Here is a 20,550-nt window from a genome sequence, read left to right as displayed (position 1 = left end):
CTTTCCTGTCCTCCTCAAGCTCCACCCCCATGCCTCCAGGTCTTTCCCGCCCTTAAGCTCCACCCCCATGTCTCCAGGTCTTTCCCGCCCTTAAGCTCCACCCCCATGCCTCCAGGTCTTTCCCGCACCTTAAGCTCCACCCCCATGCCTCCAGGTTTTTCTGCCCTTCTCAAGCTCCACCCCCATGTCTCCAGGTCTTTCCCGCCCTTAAGCTCCACCCCCATGTCTCCAGGTCTTTCCCGCCCTTAAGCTCCACCCCCATGTCTCCAGGTCTTTCCCGCCCTTAAGCTCCACCCCCATGTCTCCAGGTCTTTCCCGCCCTTAAGCTCCACCCCCATGCCTCCAGGTCTTTCCTGCACCTTAAGCTCCACCCCCATGCCTCCAGAATTTTCTGCCCTTCTCAAGCTCCACCCCCATGTCTCCAGGTCTTTCCCGCCCTTAAGCTCCACCCCCATGCCTCCAGGTCTTTCCCACCCTTAAGCTCCACCCCATGCCTCCAGGTCTTTCCCACAACTTAAGCTCCACCCCCAAGCCTCCAGGTCTTTCCCGCCCTTCTCAAGCTCCACCCCTCACACCTCCAAGTTTTTCCGCCCTTCTCAAGCTCCACCCCCATGCCTCCAGGTCTTTTCCGCCCTCCTCAGGCTCCGCCCCCCACACCTCCAGGTCTTTCCCGACGCGAAGCTGGCATCCCTCACCATCTGCATGTTGCATGTACTGACACGTACCGCCCCAAGAAACACAGCAAGCCACAACAGGAACGATTGCTACGCTGTAAAAGTGCCAGAGGAGAATTACGATAAGACAGCGGGAGAAGGGGGCGGGGGGGTATGTTTTGCCTCCAGAAAAAATACAAGGAACATCTAACTCCGTGGGCCGACACAGAGACATCTGGGCCCAACCTCACAGGAGACCTCCGGATTTTAAACAGGCTCCTTGGACATCTTCTTTTTTAATTAAAAAGGCTTCTCGGCTCCTGGCCAAGGCCTTCCCGGTGAATTATTTTCTCTCGAGCAGCTGCCTTCGGAAGAGCAGACAGGACTCCAGTTGGCCCAGAGGAAATGACCAGTGTGCTAACATATCCACGCACACACACCTACACAAACAAGCACACAAACACACACACACACTCATGCAAGGAGGGAGGGGAGTCTGAGAGCCAGTTTGGTGTAGTGGTTAGGAGTGCGGACTTCTAATCTGGCATGCCAGGTTCGATTCTGCGCTCCCCCACATGTAGCCAGCTGGGTGACCTTGGGCTCATCACAGTCCTGATAGTGCTGTTCTCACAGAGCAGTGATATCAGACCTCTCTCAGCCTCACCCACCCCACAGGGTGTCTGTTGTGGGGAGAGGAAAGGGAAGGCCATAGTAAGCCGCTTTGAGCCTCCTTCGGGTAGGGAAAAGCGGCATATAAGAACCAACTCTTCTTCTTCTTCTATTTCTCTTTCTGTCCAAAGTTACCTGCCAGGGCAACCTGTTCAAAGACAATGAGGGGGGGAGGGACCTTGGATTTTACCCTTCTTTTTTTTAGAAGACTTATTATGGGACTTGACCAGCGTGCAGAATATAGACAAATAATATAAATTAAAACCCATACCAAGAAATAAATTAGGACAATTCTAAGGATCGTTCAGAGCAATAACATTCAAACCGATGATTAGGTTAGCTGAGATACAGGGTAAACTCAGCAAGTAGCAACCCTCTGCCCTATTTCCTCCACAATCCTCCCGAATATTCCTAATTTTGGTTGCCAGCAAGCAAATCTGGCTCCTGCAGGAGCGATCTCATTACTGTCTCTCAGGCTGCATTTTCTTAAGTCTCCCAGAATTCTGCCGAGCGAGTGGGAGAGATCTAATTTCTCTCCCAATTTGATTACAGGGTTTATGATTTACATTCAAGAAACACGTGTTCGGTTGAATCTATACTTCCATCCTGGCAGATGCATCAATAAGACTGCAAATTGAGATGCTACCTTAAGCATCATAGAATCTTAAGAGTTGGAAGGGGACCTCCAAGGTCATCTAGTCCAACCCCCTGCAGAAGGCAGGAAATTCACAACTCCCTGCCCATCCACAATGACCCCAATTCCATGCCCAGATGATGCCCCCCCCCACCCCGAAACCAGTCTTGCCTGGAGGAAAAGTGGCGATGGGCATTTCCCTGGACATGCAAGAAAGGGCCACAGGAGCCAAGCTCAGACACAATCCCTTTTGCCCACTTATTTTGTGTAATATTGAAAGCCATGTCTAGATCATTGATAGGTTATCAGTTGTTTGAAGAAGATAAAGTCTAGGACCAGAACCAATGGGATGAAAGTAATTCAAAAGAAATTCCGGAAGAAGTTCCTGGCAGTCAGAGTGGTTCCTCAGTGGAACAGGCTTCCTCGGGAGGTGGTGGGTTCTCCATCTTTGGAGATTTTTAAGCAGAGGCTGGAGAGCCATCTGACGGAGAGGCTGATTCTGTGAAGGCTCAAGGGGGTGGCAGGTTACACTAGATAAGCAATAGGGATGTGAGTGTCCTGCACAGTGCAGGGGGTTGGACTAGATGACCCAGGAGGTCCCTTCCAACTCTATTATTCTATGATTTAGGAGTTTATTATAATTGCGGGATTGCTTGGAACTTGATGCCATTTCCAGCGGGCAGTTTTTGTTTGCCTCTGTGGTATCCCCCACTGTTTCCCACTTAGCTGTTACATCACCTGGAGGTTGGCAACTGGAGGGGGGGGGGTGGGCACCCTGCTTCTTGCCTGGGAAGAGAAAGGGGGAGACTCCCAGAAGACAAACAGAGAGCGCCAAGCTTGCATAAAACTTCCTGGAAGCTTTCTACGGGGTTCTCGAGTAACGTGGCTTAAGTGGAGGCAGATTTTGTTACTGGAAAATGGGAAAAATTCAGCCAAAACGTTTCCCCCCCGGGAGGATGTTAAATGCCAAGTAGAAAGAGTTTGCAGGGAAAAAAGATTATAAGTGCAGTAATCAAAATTACCAGCCCCACCATGTCACCCTCTATGACCAGATGTCTGTGGCACCTAGCAGGGGCTCATGGGAATTGTAGTCCACGGATATCTGGAGAGCCACAGTTTGGCCACCTTTGTTCTAGCTGCATGGCACGGCGCCCCCTGCTGGCCAGCTGCCCTAACCGTTGGGGCCGGGGAGCACATGTAAATTTGGCCGTGTCATCAACATGCTAGTCCTCAAGAAGCACCCAAACCCATTGGATAAGGGATGCCAACTTCCAGGTTAGGCCTGGGAGACCTCCAGAATTACAGCTCCTCTCCAGATTGGCAGAGATCAGTTCCCCTGGAGGGTTGCAAAGAACAGAGGAGAACTGGGGAGGGGAGATTTTTCCACTTTTCACTACTGGAAGAAGCTCCAAAGCAGTTCATAAACACAGTCCAAAATTTGTGTTCTGCTGCTTCAGACCAACACAGTAACCTGCCAGACTGTATCTCAGTGGTTCTCAGCGTGGGGGTCAGGACCTCTTTGGGGGCCGAACGACCCTTTCACAGGGGTCGCAGCAGGGAAAGCAGCTTGGCCAAGGGGGTGCCATCCACACAACAGCCTTGCGGGGTAGATCGAGAGAGAGCGTTCGTCTGTCTGGAGCGGCGGAAAAGAGCGAGATCGGCACGGTGGGACAAGAGGCAGAGCTGAACTGAGAAACCCCGGAAAAAAAACCAATTTATATGCAATCATGAACAAGGGCTCTTCACGCCATTGGTCAGTTTTGGTTTAATTTCTGTGAAAGAACCCTTGCCTAATATTATGGTTGGGGGTCACCACAACATGAGGAAAAGCATTAAAGCTGGGATAATCAACCTGTGGTCCTCCAGATCTCCATGGACTACAATTCCCATGAGCCCCTGCCAGCAAAGCTGGCAGGGGCTCATGGGAATTGTAGTCCATGGAGATCTGGAGGACCACAGGTTGACTACCCCTGCATTAAAGGGTCGCGGCATTAGGAAGGTTGAGGACCATTGGTCTACCTTCTGAAAGCGGCATTTGCTGGCAGGGGCTCATGGGAATTGTAGTCCATGGACCTCTGGAGGACCACAGGTTGACTTCCCCTGCATTAAAGGGTCGCGGCATTAGGAAGGTTGAGGACCATTGGTCTACCTTCTGAAAGCGGCATTTGCTGGCAGGGGCTCATGGGAATTGTAGTCCATGGACCTCTGGAGGACCACAGGTTGACTTCCCCTGCATTAAAGGGTCGCGGCATTAGGAAGGTTGAGGACCATTGGTCTACCTTCTGAAAGCAGCATTTGCTGGCAGGGGCTCATGGGAATTGTAGTCCATGGACCTCTGGAGGACCACAGGTTGACTTCCCCTGCATTAAAGGGTCGCGGCATTAGGAAGGTTGAGGACCATTGGTCTACCTTCTGAAAGCTGCATTTGCTGGCAGGGGCTCATGGGAATTGTAGTCCATGGACCTCTGGAGGACCACAGGTTGACTTCCCCTGCATTAAAGGGTCGCGGCATTAGGAAGGTTGAGGACCATTGGTCTACCTTCTGAAAGCAGCATTTGCTGGCAGGGGCTCATGGGAATTGTAGTCCATGGACCTCTGGAGGACCACAGGTTGACTTCCCCTGCATTAAAGGGTCGCGGCATTAGGAAGGTTGAGGACCACTGGTCTACCTTCTGAAAGCGGCATTTGCTGGCAGGGGCTCATGGGAATTGTAGTCCATGGACCTCTGGAGGACCACAGGTTGACTTCCCCTGCATTAAAGGGTCGCGGCATTAGGAAGGTTGAGGACCATTGGTCTACCTTCTGAAAGCTGCATTTGCTGGCAGGGGCTCATGGGAATTGTAGTCCATGGACCTCTGGAGGACCACAGGTTGACTTCCCCTGCATTAAAGGGTCGCGGCATTAGGAAGGTTGAGGACCACTGGTCTACCTTCTGAAAGCGGCATTTGCTGGCAGGGGCTCATGGGAATTGTAGTCCATGGACCTCTGGAGGACCACAGGTTGACTTCCCCTGCATTAAAGGGTCGCGGCATTAGGAAGGTTGAGGACCATTGGTCTACCTTCTGAAAGCGGCATTTGCTGGCAGGGGCTCATGGGAATTGTAGTCCATGGACCTCTGGAGGACCACAGGTTGACTTCCCCTGCATTAAAGGGTCGCGGCATTAGGAAGGTTGAGGACCATTGGTCTACCTTCTGAAAGCGGCATTTGCTGGCAGGGGCTCATGGGAATTGTAGTCCATGGACCTCTGGAGGACCACAGGTTGACTTCCCCTGCATTAAAGGGTCGCGGCATTAGGAAGGTTGAGGACCATTGGTCTACCTTCTGAAAGCAGCATTTGCTGGCAGGGGCTCATGGGAATTGTAGTCCATGGACCTCTGGAGGACCACAGGTTGACTTCCCCTGCATTAAAGGGTCGCGGCATTAGGAAGGTTGAGGACCATTGGTCTACCTTCTGAAAGCTGCATTTGCTGGCAGGGGCTCATGGGAATTGTAGTCCATGGACCTCTGGAGGACCACAGGTTGACTTCCCCTGCATTAAAGGGTCGCGGCATTAGGAAGGTTGAGGACCATTGGTCTACCTTCTGAAAGCAGCATTTGCTGGCAGGGGCTCATGGGAATTGTAGTCCATGGACCTCTGGAGGACCACAGGTTGACTTCCCCTGCATTAAAGGGTCGCGGCATTAGGAAGGTTGAGGACCACTGGTCTACCTTCTGAAAGCGGCATTTGCTGGCAGGGGCTCATGGGAATTGTAGTCCATGGACCTCTGGAGGACCACAGGTTGACTTCCCCTGCATTAAAGGGTCGCGGCATTAGGAAGGTTGAGGACCATTGGTCTACCTTCTGAAAGCTGCATTTGCTGGCAGGGGCTCATGGGAATTGTAGTCCATGGACCTCTGGAGGACCACAGGTTGACTTCCCCTGCATTAAAGGGTCGCGGCATTAGGAAGGTTGAGGACCACTGGTCTACCTTCTGAAAGCGGCATTTGCTGGCAGGGGCTCATGGGAATTGTAGTCCATGGACCTCTGGAGGACCACAGGTTGACTTCCCCTGCATTAAAGGGTCGCGGCATTAGGAAGGTTGAGGACCATTGGTCTACCTTCTGAAAGCAGCATTTGCTGGCAGGGGCTCATGGGAATTGTAGTCCATGGACCTCTGGAGGACCACAGGTTGACTTCCCCTGCATTAAAGGGTCGCGGCATTAGGAAGGTTGAGGACCATTGGTCTACCTTCTGAAAGCGGCATTTGCTGGCAGGGGCTCATGGGAATTGTAGTCCATGGACCTCTGGAGGACCACAGGTTGACTTCCCCTGCATTAAAGGGTCGCGGCATTAGGAAGGTTGAGGACCATTGGTCTACCTTCTGAAAGCGGCATTTGCTGGCAGGGGCTCATGGGAATTGTAGTCCATGGACCTCTGGAGGACCACAGGTTGACTTCCCCTGCATTAAAGGGTCGCGGCATTAGGAAGGTTGAGGACCATTGGTCTACCTTCTGAAAGCGGCATTTGCTGGCAGGGGCTCATGGGAATTGTAGTCCATGGACCTCTGGAGGACCACAGGTTGACTTCCCCTGCATTAAAGGGTCGCGGCATTAGGAAGGTTGAGGACCATTGGTCTACCTTCTGAAAGCGGCATTTGCTGGCAGGGGCTCATGGGAATTGTAGTCCATGGACCTCTGGAGGACCACAGGTTGACTTCCCCTGCATTAAAGGGTCGCGGCATTAGGAAGGTTGAGGACCATTGGTCTACCTTCTGAAAGCGGCATTTGCTGGCAGGGGCTCATGGGAATTGTAGTCCATGGACCTCTGGAGGACCACAGGTTGACTTCCCCTGCATTAAAGGGTCGCGGCATTAGGAAGGTTGAGGACCATTGGTCTACCTTCTGAAAGCGGCATTTGCTGGCAGGGGCTCATGGGAATTGTAGTCCATGGACCTCTGGAGGACCACAGGTTGACTTCCCCTGCATTAAAGGGTCGCAGCATTAGGAAGGTTGAGGACCATTGGTCTACCTTCTGAAAGCTGCATTTGCTGGCAGGGGCTCATGGGAATTGTAGTCCATGGACCTCTGGAGGACCACAGGTTGACTTCCCCTGCATTAAAGGGTCGCGGCATTAGGAAGGTTGAGGACCATTGGTCTACCTTCTGAAAGCGGCATTTGCTGGCAGGGGCTCATGGGAATTGTAGTCCATGGACCTCTGGAGGACCACAGGTTGACTTCCCCTGCATTAAAGGGTCGCGGCATTAGGAAGGTTGAGGACCATTGGTCTACCTTCTGAAAGCAGCATTTGCTGGCAGGGGCTCATGGGAATTGTAGTCCATGGACCTCTGGAGGACCACAGGTTGACTTCCCCTGCATTAAAGGGTCGCGGCATTAGGAAGGTTGAGGACCATTGGTCTACCTTCTGAAAGCTGCATTTGCTGGCAGGGGCTCATGGGAATTGTAGTCCATGGACCTCTGGAGGACCACAGGTTGACTTCCCCTGCATTAAAGGGTCGCGGCATTAGGAAGGTTGAGGACCACTGGTCTACCTTCTGAAAGCGGCAGATGGCTCCCGGCCGCGGACCTCCCCTCGGACCCCTCCTTCTAGTCAAATATGCCAACCAAGGAGGAGGCCTTGCATGCAGAGGGACAACCCGGTTGTCCCCTTTTAAAGACCGAGGCAATGAAACCCAAACAGTGACTCACGGTGTGTTTTTCCACCTGTTCCCGAGAAAGGTTACAAAGCTCAGGGCGGGTTCCGGATCGATAGAAAAACCGCTGAGCAAACTTACATCACCCTGTTCCTAAACAAAAAGAACACACAGGAGAAAGAAAACAAACCAAAACGCAGGAGCTCAGAAGCCATGGACTTCACGGTGTCTCAGTTGCTAATCTCATGGCCAAAGAAGTTTTTTAAAAGCACGACGTGAAACCAGTGTTGGATTTTTAACTTCGTGAAAACCGATTTGCCCTGGTGAAGACTGGTTTTACCACCGTCATGTCCCTGCAAAAAGAGGCCTTGGCCTCTCCATCCTGTTGTTGGCCATCCAGAGGACCTGGTTGACCACCATGTGAGACCCAGCAGGGCTCTTCTGAGGGTCTTCTCAGGGGAAGGCCTCGGCCTCTTTGCCCTGTGGCTGGCCCTGCAGAGGAACTGGCTGGCCCCTGGGTGAGACGGGAGGCTGGACTGGAGGGACCCTCCCTGGCCTGACCCAGCAGGGCTCTTCTGAGGGTCTTCTCAGGGGAAGGCCTCGGCCTCTCTGCCCTGTGGCTGGCCCTGCAGAGGAACTGGCTGGCCCCTGGGCGAGACGGGAGGCTGGACTGGAGGGACCCTCCCTGGCCTGACCCAGCAGGGCTCTTCTGAGGGTCTTCTCAGGGGAAGGCCTCGGCCTCTTTGCCCTGTTGCTGGCCCTCTAGTGGGACTGGCTGGCCCCTGGGTGAGACGGGAGGCTGGACTGGAGGGACCCTCCCTGGTCTGACCCAGCAGGGCTCTTCTGAGGGTCTTCTCAGGGGAAGGCCTCGGCCTCTCTGCCCTGTGGCTGGCCCTGCAGAAGAACTGGCTGGCCCCTGGGTGAGACGGGAGGCTGGTCTGATCTCTCCTTTAAATTAATTAAATTAATTAAATTAATGATATTTATTGAAACAATTCCTCCAGTCCCACCCCCTACTCAGTGCAGGATCAGCCTCAAGCATCCGGCATAAATCGTTGTCCAGATGCTGCTTGAAGACAGCCAGTGACGGGGAGCTCCCCACCTCCTGAGCCATTCCAGGGCTGAACTAATCTGTGAAATTCTTCTCCTGCTATCTAGCCAATACTATTCTAACACCTAGGTTAAACCCATTACCATGGGTCCTCTCCTCTTCTGCCAACAGGAACTCCTCAAGTGACAACCTTTCCAATACTTAAAGACAGAAATCCTGTCCCCTCTCAGCCTCCTCTTCTCCAGACTGACCATTCCCAGGTCCCTCAGCCTTTCCTCCCAGGGCTTGGTCCCCAGGCCCCGGATCCTCCTCATTGCTCTCCTCTGCCCCCTCTCTGTTTTGTCCACGTCCTTTTGGAAATGAGGCCTCCAGAACTGCACCCAGGTCTCCAAGTACGGTCTGATCCATGCCATAAACAGGGGCTCCATGATAGAATCACAGAATCCTAGAGTTGGAAGGGGCCACACAGGCCATCTAGTCTAACCCCCTGCTCTACGCAGGATCAGCCCAGAGCATCCTAAAGCATGTCTTGCGAATTCAAGGCGACACCTCGGTTGATCCAGGGAGATCTCGGGAGATCCCCAGTCAGCACCCCCAGGCTGGCAGCTCAAGGGTCAATGCTGCCTGCTCTCGCAACCACAAAGCCCACCCCTCCTTTCCTGACCTTAACCAGGTTTGCATTTTGACGGAGAATCTCCATGAAGCAATTACAGGAAACTACTGCTGGAAACTCAATTGCATTTCAGCTCAGCCCGCTACCAACAGAATTCCCCCGCCTTCGGCTAATACAACCATCGCAGGTGTGGTCACAAAGAAGTAGATTGTTTTCGCAAGGGATTCCTTGAACCGGAGGCAAACCCTTCGGCCAAAGGGCCACCTTCTGTGTAAACAGGAGAGATTAACGGTATTGAACCAGGAGGCGAAGTCACCTCTACAATTTCATTCGACTTTCATCAGGTTCCTTCTGTAATTATGACCAGGCCTTTGCCACGACTGGCTCCGATACCAGGCAAAGCTGCAAACCTTTTGCCCAAATTAGATTGCCAGGCACCAGAGGTTACTGCAACAGGATCAGGCAGAAATCCACTGGTGAAGCTCTCAACAGAAATCCACCGGTGAAGGTTTCTTTCATGCAAGGGTACAGCAAGAAGAGACGGAGGGGAAGCCAAGGATTTCAGGCCGTTAACCTTTTTGCCCCTCCGGGCACCTTTGGAATTTTGAGAGTGGGTGATGAGCGCCGCCCCAAAATGGCGACTTCAGGAGGCGGAGCCCAAACCAAAATGGCTGCCCCAGGAGGCGGAGCCAAACATAATACCTCCCTCCTCATTTTGCAAAAGGATCACAGAAGCGGGGAGGTATAAAATAAACAATGGAATTTCCTAAGGGGGAGCAGGGGAGAAAGAGAAGGGGATATGAACCGAGGGGCTTGGGCTCAGTGGGTGCCAGAGGAAGTACTGGCAGGTCAATGGTGCCCACGGGCACCATGTTGGGGAACTCCGTTTTAGGATGCTGCTAACAAGCCCCCAGCCACCATCTTGGGATTTAGCTGATTCAGTCTGGAATTGTCCTGCCCACATGATCCCACGATGCCCGAAATGTGGCGATTTGCCCTCCGCACTTAAAAACTGCAGCCGTTCTCCCAGAAGTGAGCTGATTTTTCAGGCATTGCTTTCAAATTCTCACTCTCCAGAAGAAAGCTGTCTTAGTTGCCAAGCGGACGCATTTCTGGAAAGGAAATCTTTAATTCCTCCTTGCCTTCTTTCAGCAGCCAAGGAAATAATTCATTGTTTTGGAATCCTGGTGGTGCCATTAAAAAAAAAAGAAAAGAAAAAAAGGTGCACAATTTTTTAAAAAGAGGAATGGACGTGCACGGCAAACAAAAAGGAACGCAGTAACTAAAGACTCTTCGACCGTTGTGCTAATCGCTTTAAACCCTTCTTGCCCCTGTTTCGAAGACATTTCCGGACGGAGTTACTTCCTGCTCAATTAGGGTGTCCTGGAACGGCAGACGGGATTCTTAATCCATCCCTTCGCTGCTCTGGGGGACGTTTCAACGGCTGCAAAACCCGCGCTTGCATATTTATTTATTCCCCCCTCCTCCTGGGCACCATGATTGTAACTTGCAATTGAGCAATTAATTAAAACATAATGAGCAATAATAAAGGAGAGAGGAAGCCTCAAAGCCTGTTTGCCCGGCACAGACACACAGGGAGAAACAAAACTGCTGAGTGAGGATTCCTTTCGGGAACGCCAGGCCGGGGTTCAACATCAGGAGAGAAGCATAAAGGGTCAACAACAGGGGGGGAATGGGTGGCTTGGGGCCGGCCTTCAAGCAGACACAAGCGCCCATCCTCAGAGATGGGAACGGCCAAGTTCGGAGGGAAACGCAGTCATCTAAGCCAGGGGTAGTCAACCTGTGGTCCTCCAAATGTCCATGGACTACAATTCCCATGAGCCCCTGCCAGCAAACGCTGGCAGGGGCTCATGGGAATTGTAGTCCATGGACATCTGGAGGACCACAGGTTGACTACCCCTAATCTAAGCGGTGTGCCACGTCACAGGAAGCCGCTTTCTAGGGAATCAGACTCTTGGTCTGTCAAAGTCAGGATCGTCTACTCAGACTGTCAGCAGCTCTCCTTAGTCTCAGGCACAGGCCTTTCCCATCCCCTCCTGCCCGGGATCGAACTTGGGACCTTCTGAATGTCAAGCAGATGTTCTCCCCCCCCCCAAGCCCCACCCTTTCTCTGCGTTTTCTCTTGAGCTGTTTTTTCACAGCTCGGTCTTTTGTAACTGGAGGTGACGGGGATTGACCCCGCCTTCATCTCCTCTCGGCACAGCGGACACCTTGGGAGACAGGTAGGGCTGGGGCCGTTGGCAGAGAACTGGGATGAGCCCAAGGTCCTCCAGGACGCTGCAGTGGGGAGAAGGGGCGATTCGAACTCGGTTCTCCGGATTTCAACCCACCACTCCGAACCGCTGCCCCATGCTGGCTCACGCAGGCCGGGCCCTTTCCGGAAGCAGGGAGCCGTTCGGCGTCCCGCCCAGCCGAGGGATTCTTCCACATCGCCCGAGGCAGCTTGGCCCGGGGCCGAGCAAGACGGTCAAGCCAGTGCCAGCCGGTCACCAGGCAAACAGAGACAAAGTCCGCTCCCCCGATGGCATTCAACAGAACCCGTTTGGCCCGCCCCACGCACAGGAAAGGCCCACGGCCGAGACTGCAGTGCTGGTTTCCGTCACTTTTTAAACACCGTTTGTTTACTTCATGCAAAGCCTGCAGCTCAGCACATCCCAGTTTGCATATCCCCCCTCCAACCCCCCCCCCTGCATTTTATTCACCCTCCTCTCCGGCTTCTGAAAATTCATCAGGCTTTGCTCTTACGTTTTTGACGTTCTTTTTGCAATCACCAGGACAAGGAACCAAGGTGTTAGTACGAGAAAGCAGGGAGGGGAGGCTGTAAGATTTTGCAGCCCCCGCGGGGGGGGGGGATTCGGGGTTGGGTGGACAGATCCAGGTTGGGAAATTCTGAGAGATTTGGGGATTATTGGTGTGCAATACCACAGAGCCCCCCCCCCCAAAGCACCCATTAACTCCAGGTGAACTGATCTTTGTTATTGGGAGGTGAGGTTCTCGGGGATCCCCAGGTGCCACCAGGAGATTGGCATGGGTGTAAAATAGCCAGGAGATGTGCTGATGGTCCGGTGGCCAAGCAAGAGACGTTCACAGAATCAAAGAATCATAGAATCATAGAGTTTGGAAAGGACCTCCTGGGTCACCTAGTCCAACCCCCTGCACTGTGCAGGACACTCCCAACCCTCTCGCTCATCCACTGTCACCTGCCACCCCATTGAGCCTTCACAGAATCAGCCTCTCCGTCAGATGGCTCTCCAGCCTCTGCTTAGAAACTTCCAAAGAAAGAGAACCCACCACCTCCCGAGGAAGCCTGTTCCACTGAGGAACCGCTCTGACTGTCAGGAACTTCTTCCGGAATTTCTTTTGAATTACTTTCATCCCATTGGTTCTGGTCCGTCCCTCTGGGGCAAGAGAGAACAATTCTGCTCCATCCTCCATATGGCAGCCTTTTAAATACTTGAGGATCAGATCCCCTCTCAGTGGTCTCCTCTCCAAGCTAACCAGACCAATCTCCCCCAACCTTTCTTCCTACGTCTTGGTCTCCAAACCCCTCACCATCTTTGTTGCCCTCCTCTGGACACACTCCAGTTTGTCAACATCTCTCTTCAATTGGGGTGCCCAAAACTGAACCCAGGACTCCAAGTGAGACCGAACCAGAGTAAAGGTGCTCCTAAAGGTTTGCCATTGCCTGCCCCCACGTCATGAGCCTGGCATTTTTGGAGGTCTCCCGTCCAAGTCCTAACCAGGACGGATCCTGCTTAGCTTCTGAGATCTGACAGGAGCAGGTTTGCCCGAGCTATGAATCTTAGAGTGGGAAGGGTGCCAGAGAGGCCATCTAGTCTAACCCACTACTCAATGCAGGATCAGCCTCAAGCATCCAGGAGAAGGATCTGTCCAGCTGCTGCTTGGAGACCGCCAGTGAGGGGAGCTCCCCACTTCATGAAGAAACAGCAGAGTTAGGTATCAGCTTCCAGGTTCTTCAGAGGCTGTGAAGGAGAAAGCGTTTATGGTTTTCTCTTCCCCGGCTCTGTCGTCAACCCAAATGGAGACAAGCCAAGAAACTGGAAGGAGGGTGAGGCTGGAACAGGTGGCCGTCAAGGAGCCAGGAAAGACCCTGAAGGATGTGTTGCTGGTTACACTAGAAGATCAGAGTCATTAGAAAAGACAATAACCCTAGGAAAAGCTGCAGGGATCTGGAAAAGAGGAAGTCCATCAAGTGCACCACGCCCCTCGATTTGCAAGAAGGAAGCAAGGTAGCTAAGGCCATGAAGTTTGGAAGCTGGGAATTCAGAGGGTCCCCATAAGAATCAGAATCACATACCAAGCTGCAAGAGACCAGCAAGGGCCATCCAGTCCAGCCCTCCACCTTCTCGGGGACTGGAAAATCGCAACCTCCTGGATCATCCAAGCTCCTCCTACAGCTTCCAAGGAACCTCCTTTTGCATCATTCGAACCCGTTTCAGTGGAACTTCCTTTTGCAACATTCGAACCCGTTGCTCCTAGTCCTTGTCTCTAAAGCTGCCATCAGCAAGTTGGCCCCCTCTTCAATAGGTCTACCTTTAGTGTAGTTCAACACAGCTGTCCTCTCCCCCCTATCCGTAGCCCGCCTCTTCTCCAAGCGACACAGACCCAATTATCTTTTCCTCTCCTTGTAAGGCATGGATCTCAGCCCCTCGACCATCCCAGCCGGCCTTCTCTGGACATGTTCCCAACTTCTCAAGATCCTCCTTGGTTTGCAGTGCCCAGAATGGGACAGAATATCCTAAAATTAGGTCCAGCCAATGCGGAATAGAATGGGATGTCAATTTCCCTTGCTCTAGATTCGGTGCTCCTAGCAATCCAGCCGGGGATCGCATTCGCCTTCTTTGCTGCCGCATCACACAGTTGGCTCATATTCAAAGTCCCTTTTGCACGCACGCCTATCAAGCCAGGTATCCCCCGTCTGATATTTAGGCACCCCGTTTCAATTACCCAAATGTAATTCTTAGCAAACCTCCCTCCTGCAATTCATTCTGTTAGCTATGGCCGAATTTCCCAATCTACCCAAGCCTCCTTGAATAGAGATCTTTTCCCCCCGGATGTTTGGCACCCCGCCCAATTAAGGGTCATCTGCAAATCTGACCAATGCCGTCTGGATCGTCTCATCCAAGAAGAACGGCCTCTGGCCTCCATTGTGTCAAACCTTTCCTTCAAATGCAGCCCGAATACATCTCAACCCGCCCGCAAATAAAAAATTTGCACATCAGAGAGAGAGACGGAGATAAAGCGAGGAGAGCTCTGTACACGCTATGCCACTCTCCCATTGGCAGGGGATTACTGACGGAGACCGCTTTCAAAGAGCACCAGGCCTCCCCCTGCAGTCTGAAGTGGTACCGTCTGTGTGTGTGTGTGTGTGTGTGTGTCCCCTCCCCAAAAAAAATTCCCCTTATCAGCCCAGGCCAGCATTTCTCGTTCTCCCAAAGGCGACAACAACACACCCCTGGGGGAAAGACGTCCCACAGAACAGGGGCAGCTAAGATCGAGTCCCTGCTCCTAGGGGAACGGCCATCGGCCAAAGGGCAGGACTCTGAGCATGACCCCATAATGCGGTTCATGTGCAAGCAGGCACAAGCACAAAGAGTCTTCTTACCTGCCCGGGCAAACAGCTGCTTGGAAACATGCAAAGCCTCCAATTAAACAAAATCTAATTTCCCACGGGGCTCTCTCGCGCGCTCACTCTGGGCACATTAAAGGTGCCTCCATGGGGTTTGAGGAAAACATGTGCAGATTCTTCCGGGGAGGGGAGGGACTCTCCTGCACCCTGTCACAGGTCTGACCGGAGTTCCTTACCTGGGGCAAGAAGGCGGAAGGGTGCGAACGACCCCCCTGTGAGGCGGATTAAGTTGGCCCCAAATCTCCCAATGAGCTTCCACGACAGAGGGAGGATTTGAATGCTTCTTGCAGACTTCCCCAACGTGGTGCTCACAGGCAAAACCTCCCCCCCCCCCCCGTGCCACTAAGTATTTTTTTTAAATGAGTGGGGCTTTTTGGCAGCCAGGGCTTCTGAGGAGCTGTGGGCATGCAAGCAAATGTTTGAAAACCATGCATAACCTCACGCCCTGACATTTCGTGACTGGCCCCGCCTCTTGCAGCAGCCATTTTGTGTCCGGATTTGACAGGCGTTCACTGGCCAAACAAGATTAGGTGCTCATGCTTTATCGTATGTTCTCATTTTAGAAACCGAGGTCTACGGCAATGCTTACTGAGCCTCCTTTGATGCCTGGTTGGGCAAAACCCAACGGAGTCTCTCTCTTGCATACCTTATCATTCTCAGGGCTGCTGTGCAAAAAACCCACCCTGCTGGGTAGGCAAGACAGGGGGTACGAAGCTTGGACAAACCACAGCGCTTGTTGATTTAATTCATTGCCTGCCTTTTTGCCTAACAGGGACCTAGAGCTGCTTATAGCTTTCTCCTCTTATGCTCACAACAACCCTATAAAGTGGGGTTTTCGGCTCTATTTTATGCTCACAACAACCCTATAAAGGAGGATTTTCTCCTCTATTTTATGGTCACAACAGGTAGAATTTTCTCTATTTTATGCTCACAACAGCCCTATAAGGTAGTGTTTTCGCCTCTATCTTATGCTCACAACAGCCCTATAAGGTAGGGTTTTCTCATCTATTTTATGCTCACAACAACCCTACAAGGTAGGATTTTCTCGTCTATTTTATGCTCATGACAACCCTACAAGGTAGGGTTTTCTCCTCTGTTTTATGCTCACGACAGCCCTATAAGGTAGGGCTTTCTCCTCTATTTTATGCTCTATTTATTATGCTCTATTTATTTCTCTATTTTATGCTCACAACAGCCCTATAAGGTAGTGTTTTTGCCTCTATTTTATGCTCACAACAGCCCTATAAGGTAGGGTTTTTGCCTCTATTTTATGCTCATGACAACCCTACAAGGTAGGGTTTTCTCATCTATTTTATGCTCATGACAACCCTACAAGGTAGGGTTTTCTCCTCTGTTTTATGCTCACGACAACCCTATAAGGTAGGGCTTTCTCCTCTGTTTTATGCTCACGACAACCCCATAAGCTAGGTTTGTGAGTTTCCATAGCACGAGATGGGATTCGAACCCAGGTCTCCTAGTTGGCCACTCTTACCCATCACCCCACACAAGCTCACTTAGAGGGTATTTGCTAGAATTATTTAAATCCGAAAATATTCCAGAAGCGTCTCCAGGATGACTTTCTGATTCAAGCTCGTCCAGGAAAACCAGGAAAATCACGGCCAACTGAATGGATTTTTTAAAACATTTTGTGATCTGCCTGGAGCCTCTGTGAGAAAAGAAGCAGCATAAATAAAAAAAGAAAGCAGCTGTCCTTTCCCTAATCCTAACCCACCAATCACACCGGACAAGCAGGGCGGCAGTGGGGCTACTCTCCACCTCGCCTACCTTGCAGGGCCATTGTGAAATGAAAACTGGAAAAGGGGGGAATAATGTAAACCACTTGGAGGGAGAAAACGGTGGGATGAACAAACAACGTCTACAAAACGAAGGTGCCAGTTCTGATCAGAAACCATCCCTGTCATGAAACCTGGGCCTGAATTAAATCAAGATGCCAACTCAGCCCCTGTTAGGAGTGCCAAACTCCAGGCGAGGCCTGGAGATACCCTAGAATTACAGCTTCCTTCCAGACTACAGAGATCTGGCCGCTTGGGAGGGAGGAGACTTTGACATAGTACTCTGCTGGAGTCCCAGTTCTCCCCAGGGTCTATCCCCCAATCGCCCGCAGTTTCCATACCTGGATCTAGGCATCTTACCCCCCTACCCCCACCCCTCCGTGGCCAGAGGGGAACTCACAACTCTAGGCCACATATCCACTCTGACAACGCAACCGACAGACTTCACAACACCAGCCGCGCCCTCGCTGGTTCATTCACCCATTTGTCTTTCAACTTTATAGATGGTGTCAAATGTCAGCAACACCCTTCTGGATTCTGCACCAGACAAACAGGCCACCCCTTGCGCAAACGACTTAGCGGCTGTAAATCAGACACGGCAAAAAGAAAATCGTGACATCCCCCAAACCAGCAGGGGAAATGTTCTAGCCTTCCAGGGCAGCGACCCTCAGACAGGCAAGCTTCCAAGGGAGACTGCAACAGGGGATGGTGAAACTTGAATCCATTGACAAGTTCAGAACCACAGAGCCCACCAGGCCTCAACAAGGACCCAGGATTCTTTTCTGACTACGGATGCTAAGAGAAGCATTTCATTTCCCCTCTGCTCTGGCATGTGGCATTGTGCCTCTAAATCCTGACTCCCTTATAGAATCATGGAGTTGGAAGGGACCTCCTGGGTCATCTAGTCCAACCCCCTGCACCGTGCAGGACACTCATAATCCTCTCGCTCATCCACTGTCACCTGCCACCCCCTTGAACCTTCACAGAACTTTCTGTCTTCTGCCTGGGATAGAAGAGTCCCAAGATCTCGGTTCTGATGGAACTGTGAGTCTCAACAGTTCATACCCTGCACATCTCCTTGGTCGCTTAAGTTGTCACTGGATTTGAACTCAGCTCATCTCACTATGGATGCTAATTTCCTTCCCCCTGGCATTTTGAATCCTCTCCTCTAGGCAAAGGGATTGCTTTTTGCATCTTATCTCTGCTCTAGGCCAGTTCTGCTTCACTTTGGAGATTTGACAAGACCAAGTTAAGGGAAACGGCCTGAGGTGGGGAGGGGGGTTCCCATACAGGTGCTAACTAGCACTGACCCTACTTGGCTAAGGCCAGGGTGAGCCAGGTGTTCAAACTGAGATCCGAGCCCTAAACCGTCCCGTTTTTGGAAAGCAGCCCACCGAGGACTAGAAACTTGACTGTCCCAAACCAGCAGGTAAAATGAAAGGGACCCATGCAGGTGCTAACTAGCGCCGACCTTGCTTGGCTCCTAAGGCCAGAGTGAGCCAGGTGTTCAAACTGAGATCCGAGCCCCAAACCTCACAACGGTCCCAGTTTTGGAAAGCAGCCCACCGGGGTTCCACGAGGACTAGAAACTTGACTGTGCCAAACCAGCAGGTCAGATGAAAGGGACTGGTGGCTTTCAGGAGCCCGGAGCCAAACACCTGGGGCTACCCCAATGCTTTTGCTGCCAAGTACCACCCCGGGGGGGGGGTCGCCCTTTCCCAGGTAGTTCCCCCCACTGGCATCTCCCCCCAAGGGGAGATCCTGCCCCCGGCTCGCTGGGGGCACGCAGGCAGACTTCGGGAATCTGGGCAGGAAAAGCGACAGACCAGAAAGAGAATCTCCCACCTCCAATTCGGATTAAATTGAAAGCCCCTCCATGTGCCCCCCCCCCTCCAATCTTCCGCCTTTTCTGGCGTCGGAGGAAATCCACCCCCCAAAGATTCCTCTTGCGCTGCAGCCTGGCCGGAGGGGAAGCTTTGCGGTCAGACAACGGCGCCCTTTCCCGGATCACGCAGGCAGACACCGCTGGATTCAGGAACCCGGCTGGATCCCTCGCGCAAGGGATCTGCCGGCTCCCTGCAACGAGACCCCCGAGCCGGAGCCCCCAAACACACGCGCGCGCCCTCCCCAAATGGAGCAGGGCTTACCTGGTGAGTAGGAGGGAGGGATCCAGCCCGGCTCCAGGCAGCCTGCGCGCCTCTTGCAAGCTCCCCCTGTCCCTCCCTCCCCCCGGTCCTTATCTGCACTTTCCCTCTCGAAGCCCCGCCCCCGAAGGCAAGAGGGGCGGGGCTTGGCCCAAGGGTGGGGAATGCGCGCATGCGCCCGAGGAAGCCTGGAAGGAGGAGGGAGTTTTCGCTCGTTCGTGGATTCGGTTTCGGCGCGCCGTTCCGTATCTTACCGCGCTTGTTCCGTTTTTTGCTCCGCCGGCGTTCCGTGTTTTGCTCGGGCGCCCCGACCAGGCCGGCGGCAGGCTTTCCCCGCGGTTACTTGCCAGTAAACTCCGCTTGTTTCCCCCAATGGCCTCGGCTTAGCCCGAAGAGAGCGTGCTGTGGATCCCAGTGGAGGCGGGGGTTGGGGATGTCTCCTCGCGAGTAAAGCCAGAGCCAGGTTAGCCCGTACCCGGGGCTCCAACCTGGAGGTCGCTCCCGTTCTCTTTGGGAGCTTTCTGATGCCCCCCATCCCGCTAAAGTCAAACTGCATGCTTGCCAACCTCCAGGCACAGCCTGGAGATCTCCCGGAATTTTACAGGTGTCAGAGATGGGCTCCACCTGGAGAAAATGGCTGCTTTGGAGCTGTACTCCAACAGGGGTCCCTCGAATTCCCAAACGCTGCCCTCTACGCTGCCAACCCCAGATCTCCAGGAATTTCTTAACAGAGTTGGGAACCCTGCCTGCTGTAAAAAGGTCAACGCAAAAGGGAGGCGGTAGGATGATATGAGCAACGCTGCTGCCCTTCTGTTCCTGCAGGAGAGCTATTATTATAAGTTGTTGGCCTGGGAGCTGGCGAGGCCTGGGTTCGAATCCCCATGCTTCCATGCGGCTCTTTGGGTTACCGATGGCTAATTGCACTCTGAGGTCCACCCGCTTCGCAGGGAGGTTGTGAGGATAAAACGCAGGCAAAGAGAACTACAAACAGCACCCCTTGCTCCTTGGGTGGGACAAAAATATCACGGTCGACAGGCTGAAATTCAACAGGGAATGCTTTCTCTCCAGCATGGGAATGCAGTGATACGGAGAATAGCATTCCCTGCTGGATTTCCACTTGGTCAGGACAGGAGCCTGGCTAGTCCGGAGATGCCCATCTTATGACCACCTGATTTCTCCAGGCTGTCTTGCAAGATGGGTTTTACGCTTACGGGCTTTTAAAAGCGGCATTTGCATTTGAAAACGAAATGCATTCCTAAATCCTAATATGACAGCAGTCACCAGGATCTGGCATCACACCCTGAAAGCAAAAGCTGTTTGCATCTCAGTTGCCCAAACACAATTTGCATGCCTTTTCCCTTAGATCAACCCGACACCAAAACAAGCTTCTTTCTTCCCAGCAGGGGTAGTCAAACTGCGGCCCTCCAGATGTCCGTGGACTACAATTCCCAGGAGCCCCTGCCAGCGAATGCTGGCAGGGGCTCCTGGGAATTGTAGTCCACGGACATCTGGAGGGCCGCAGTTTGACTACCCCTGGTCTAGCGCTTGGACCAGCACGTAAAGTTTCTCTTCGGTTTCTCTTCCGTCCCATCTTGGCTCCAGCCTCAATCCTACCATCTTTATCCTTAATTCCAAGAAGGTTTGGAAAACGTCCATTTTATTTATTTCCAGAGTCCACCGGCAACTTTAAG

General features: G+C 52.6%; 1 protein-coding gene across 1 annotated transcript in view; it reads right to left on the bottom strand.

Annotated features, from left to right (window-relative positions):
- Positions 1–18,969, bottom strand: part of CAPN5 (calpain 5) — a 79,476-nt gene extending 60,507 nt beyond the window's left edge. The window contains exon 1 of the mRNA XM_077341253.1: positions 18,863–18,969. The gene's annotated coding sequence lies outside the window, so the exon portion shown is untranslated. The remainder of the gene's footprint in view (positions 1–18,862) is intronic.
- Between the last annotated feature and the right edge of the window lie 1,581 nt (positions 18,970–20,550).

The sequence above is a fragment of the Paroedura picta genome, chromosome 6 (genome assembly GCF_049243985.1).
Source record: "Paroedura picta isolate Pp20150507F chromosome 6, Ppicta_v3.0, whole genome shotgun sequence".
In the NCBI taxonomy this organism is placed as follows: domain Eukaryota; kingdom Metazoa; phylum Chordata; class Lepidosauria; order Squamata; family Gekkonidae; genus Paroedura; species Paroedura picta.
Note: the sequence above shows the minus strand (reverse complement) of the source record. Positions and strands in the feature narration are given on the sequence as shown.